The sequence below is a fragment of the Thunnus maccoyii genome, chromosome 8 (genome assembly GCF_910596095.1).
Source record: "Thunnus maccoyii chromosome 8, fThuMac1.1, whole genome shotgun sequence".
In the NCBI taxonomy this organism is placed as follows: Eukaryota; Metazoa; Chordata; class Actinopteri; order Scombriformes; family Scombridae; genus Thunnus; species Thunnus maccoyii.
In genome coordinates, this window is record NC_056540.1 from 5,253,151 (window position 1) to 5,258,461 (window position 5,311).

At 42.6% G+C, this 5,311-nt stretch overlaps 2 long non-coding RNA genes across 2 annotated transcripts; one reads left to right on the forward strand and one right to left on the reverse strand.

Annotated features, from left to right (window-relative positions):
- Positions 1 to 1,461: 1,461 nt before the first annotated feature.
- Positions 1,462 to 2,988, reverse strand: LOC121902266. Its single transcript, XR_006097504.1, has 2 exons — positions 2,913 to 2,988; positions 1,462 to 2,786 (listed from the first exon to the last, which is right to left on the reverse strand). It is a non-coding gene; the product is annotated as an uncharacterized LOC121902266 (long non-coding RNA).
- On the forward strand, positions 2,780 to 5,077 carry LOC121902265. The gene is made up of 2 exons (XR_006097503.1): positions 2,780 to 4,071; positions 4,920 to 5,077. It is a non-coding gene; the product is annotated as an uncharacterized LOC121902265 (long non-coding RNA).
- The last annotated feature ends 234 nt before the right edge of the window (positions 5,078 to 5,311 follow it).

Genomic DNA, 5,311 nt, shown 5'->3' on the forward strand with positions numbered 1-5,311 from the left:
GACGACAAGTTATGATGACGCACTTCACCCCCAGAAATTACTAAGTAACAGTTTAAACTCTAAAGTTTGCGTTTAAAATTCATGTACAATTAATGAACACTTTACACTGTTACTTAATAATTTCTACATATTGATAGCTGGAAGGAAAACATCTGATAACTGCTCCAATGTTTGATCATCATCATCATCTGGCTGTCACAGAATAAGACATGAAAAGACAATTTAAACCTGTTAATTACTGAAAGAACAGAATCAACATAAAGGGACAATAGAAACAGCTGTAGCCTGCAGAATATGTTTATATAAAATGTTGCTTATTTAGTTTGTGAAAGCAGCGTCATGTTTTCCTAAAGGAGCTGAGATGTACTGAAACAGAAGAAGAGAAGAGAAGCCTTTTGGCTTATGGAGAAAAGTAGTAGTGTTTTTATGATTGATTCATGATTCAGTCATTTTTACTTTATAAATGAATAGGCTATGAGAAGATGCTGTTGTGCTTTCATTCCTTCTCCACAGGTAGTTTTCCTGATCTGCTGTATTACAATAACAGTCTGACTTTTTACTGTCCTGTCAGATCAGCTGACCAATCAATAAACAGATTGGAGACTGGAGAGTGTTGCCGTCCGTTAAAAAACTTCCGCATGGGATACACCTGTGTTTCCTCGCTCTAAGCTCCTCGTCTCCTCCAGGTGCATTTAAGGGATTGGAAGATCCTCCATGACGGCAGAGGGAGAGCGGTTTCCGGGTCACGGAGAAGAGGAAGCATAGAATTAACGAATTGAAAAGCACCCGTTGTATTTTTTTATGTGGTTGTGGGGGTGAGTATGGTCAGCACTCAGCTGCAGGAAAGAAAGGTGTGCAGATGGCTCATGAGAGCAGTGCCAGGTGAGTTGATTGGCACAGCTGGTGCTTGTTGGCTGATGTACTCTCCCTTTAAATGCAGTAGTGTGCTGGACCTCAGATGACTGCTGCACACCTTAGACAGACAGCATGGTGGTCACTGGAAATTATTTGGCTGAATCCAGTAAATATTATTTGTGAGACTGGGTGACTTAAAGTAACTGGAAAACGTGTGCTAGAAAAAGCACGGTGGAAGTGTTGCATACTTAAGTGTGTGTGAGCAGTTGTGAATGAAAGGATGTTGTCTGTGATCGGACTGTTGTGTCTGTGTTGTGTGCTGAGGGAAGTCACAGTCGCTGTATCTGAAGAGAAAGACTGTGTCAGCAGCTCTGTGTTCAAACTGTTAAATGTTTGGAAATCCCCGTTCCAGACAGCCTGCCCATTGAGTTTGATCAGTTATACATTGATGAAGAATTAAACCCGCTCACATCTATGTGCAATGCAGGTAATTAGACATCTGACTATTATGAATACTGACCATAAAATATTTGCTAAAATAGTTATGAACAGACTAAATTATATTTTAGAGGAAATTATAGACAACATGTGCAATCAAAGAACAGGTGATGTGGGATCTTTGTATTTAAAGAGAGATAATACACAAACCTGAGGATGCAAAAGATTTTTACATTATGGGTCTTCATCCAAAAGAGCATTTGAATATATTTTGAGAGATTATTTCTGGTCAATAATGAAAACATATGGCTTTCCCAATGGTTTTATTCAAATGATCAAATGTCTGTATATTAAATCAAGTGTTTGTGTAAATGTAAATGGGGTCTTAACAGAGCGTTTTGAAGTGGAGAAAAGAGTGAAGCAGGCCTGTCCCCTGAGCCTTGCTCTATACATTCTAGCAACAAGTCCTTTAATCAAAAGAATTAACACCGACAACTGGATTACTGGCACTTGTAGGGTAAGCGCTCAGGGTTGCAGCCATTGCTTATGCCGATAACTTCAATTCCATCTGTATGAACAAGCTTCTGGAGCAAAACAGGGCCCCTCCGTCCACCCCAACAGCATTGACCGATCTCTGCTCCTGGAGCATGGCCTCCACTCTGCACTCGGAAAGACCTGCCCCCACCTCTGCCTGCATTGGCTTCCCTGGGGCATTCCCTGCAGGTTTGGATCCCATTGCCAGCTATTTGGTTCTCTCAAACCCACCAGTGGCTTTGGATACTTCCACAAAAGACCTCCTGTAGCTAGGACAGCTCTGGTACAGGTGGTTCAGTCCACCACATCCATGACAGGCCTTGGGTGTGGTTTAGTCTTTGGCTTTATGCCCCCACTGGCCACAGAAATGGTCGCAGGCTCCAGCACAGGTTCTATGCTTTCTGTAGAAAGCTGATTGCTGAGAGTAGTACAGTGTCCACAGTCCCCACCGAGGCTGAAAAAAGCAGGTGGGTGCTTTAGGCCACAAGGCCCATCCGGTTCAGAGTAAAGCAGAGCCTGGAACTGCCACCTTCCAGTCCAAAACCCCATCGGATAATTAATGTACCTAGCTGCTGATACATCTCTCCACACTGCCCCAAAAATGCAGCTAACACAAGGTCAGTCACCCTGTAGAGCACCAGTTGTGTTGTGAGGACCGCCCATGCTGGCAAGTACAGAAATTTCAAAACACCGGCTGTTGCCCACTGGTCTGTTGCCTCACTGCACTCCTAGAGCGGATGCCTCACCGACTCAAGTGCACCACAAACAGGTCGGTGGCAGGTTGGAAGTGCAGACATGTCTCGGGAGTGCATAATGGACCTGACTGGGAGGATTTCACAAGTTACTATCCATGACACGTCCTGGAGTCTGTTTGGAAGAGCGGGATGGCTGAGGTTGCGCCAAACTGTTGAGGGCTCACCGAATGCGAGCCCGTGCACTGGACTCACTGGTTCCCGCTCCTGCACAACAGAAATCAGAGACCAATTGTTAGTTAAAATATGCAACTCCTCCTGCTCCAAGTTAAAATGCTTTAAAAATGTCTGGATGAAAGCATAAACTGGTGGAAGGTTAAAAGACACAGGTACTTTGAGATCTGTGGGTAAAATCTTCATTTTCCTGAGGTAAGATCCCATCCAGAATTGTGTCATTGCTTTTGTCTTGGGGTTTCCGGATGGGTCTGTAGCTGTTTTGAGGTGTAGTGTGATGTATCTACTTCCTAAAAACAAATATAGATTGGGCACTCCTTTTCCTCCTTTTTCTTTTGGCTTCTTCATGATGTCTCTTCTTAGCCTTTCCCACTTCGAGCCCCACAGAAAATAAAAGATGGCTCGGTCCAGATCTAAAAGCACCCTCCTAGGTGGGATAAAAACAGAACTGATCAGTAAAAGCAAAGGTAAAATCACTGCTTTAATGATTAAAACCTTTCCTTCCATGGTCAGTCCTCTAAATCCCCAGTACCCTAGTCTTTGCCGTACTTTCCCTACCACGTCTGGCCAATTTGTTCTCCCTCCACCTTTCTTGTCAAATTTAATCCCCAGTATTTTCTGGTCAGTCTGGGTCATAGTCAAAGGGAGTCCTGTCATTTCAGTCGCTGTCCATGGTCCATAAAATTGTGCTTAGGTCTTGCCTCTGTTTAGTTTAGACCCAGAGGCCCGTACAAACCAGTCAGTCAAGTCCAGCGTCCTGTTAACAGATAAAAGGTCAGTGCATAAAATGTTCACGTCGTCCATATATAAAACACACTTGGTAACAAGTCCCCCGCTCCCTGGAACTCCCACCCCATTGATTCGTTGGTCCCTTCTCAAGACCTGTGCCAGTGGTTCTATACAGGTGACATAGAGAAGGGCAGATAACGGACAACCCTGACGGACGCCGCAGTTAATATCAACTGCTTTTGTCAGATGCCTGTTAACAACAAATTTGCTGGTAATGCCCTGGAACAGCAATCCCACCCAAACTAGAAACCTCTCTGGGAACCCCATTTTTGGCAGTACCTGGAAAAGGTACTGGTGCGAGACCCGATCAAAGGCTTTCTCAAAATCTAGATTGAGGACTACTAGCCGGATGTTTCTGTCTCTTGCATAACAGATGGTGTCTCGGATCAGTACGAGGCTGTCGGTGATCTTCCTCCCCGGGATGGCACAGGCTTGATCCGGATGAATCATCTCTTGTAAAAACAAGGACATATGTGATGCTAAAAGTTTACAGTCAAAGTTTAAAAGTGATAGGTCTCCAATTCTTCAGGTCAGTCTTGTCTTTTTTTGTGAAGAAGTCACTATCCCTATTCTAAAATGGTCAGGAAGTCGGTCAAGTTGCTCAAAATCCATAACAGCAAACAAGTCGGGTGATAAAAAAAAAAAAAAAAAGTCAGATAAAATTACACGGGAAGTCCATCTTGTCCTGGGGACTTCCCTCTCTTAAAACTCGTCATACATTTATTTAACTCCAAAACTCTGGCTTGGAGTAAAAGCACACTGTCTTTTACTGTGTTTTCAATGAAATTTAAAGTTTCGGTCATGGTGTCCATTTTAATGGGTTTTTCTTTTTACAGTTCTCCGTAAAATTGCTCAACCATTTGGTTAATTTCCTCCGTTGTGTCAGCTGTGCACCCAGCTTGTTGTTACTTTTAAAATGGTCCCCTCTTTATATACATTTTCTTAAAGAAATATCTAGTGCACTTCTCCCCTTCCTCTATTTCCTGTTCCCTGCTCCTGAAAATGACATCCTTACTTTTTATTTCTGCTAAAACCGACATCTCTGTTTTAATTAGTTTAATGTCTTCATGAAATCCATTCCATGTTGATTTAGTTTAAAATAGCGCTGCAATCATTAATGCAGTCTCATCATGCATCTGTCTTCCTTTTTCTTTTTCCTCTTACCTGCCTGTCTAAAAAAAGTCTGCGTCTTTCCCTTCACCATCTTCCACCAGTGTGCACATGCATCATAAGTCTTGAAGGGTTTGCCAGATTCTGCTTTTTAGCAGCCTGGGGCAGCTTTTTGTAATTGTTTTCAATGAGAGTGAAGCTTTTTGCTCACTGCTTTTACTTTGCTGAGCGCCTAACGTTTTTCTTCTGTGCTTCATGTTTTTGCAGGAGAGTCCTGAATGCCTTGAATTGAAAAAACTTCAACTCAGAGCGGAAAAGCACCCAATTTCATTTCCGTTTTTTGTCATTGTCCAGTTGGATTAATTGAAAGGCAGGCCTTATGTGGTGGTGATGACAATAATTAAAAAAACAAACAAAAAACATTGCAAGCTGCTCTTTTTTTTAAAAAAAATTGTAGGCTTCAACAGAAAAGGCAGTGTGGTGTGCCTCGTGTTTTGCAACCTGCAAAAAGTGTTTTGTCTGAAAAATGAGTGAATAATCAATTAAGTGAAAAGTTTTACACACAGTGAACATTTGTGAGTAGGCTAAATCACCACATTTGAACACTACATGTCTGTCAAACACACAAATGCAGTCAAGGTGACATTCAGCACCTTGAC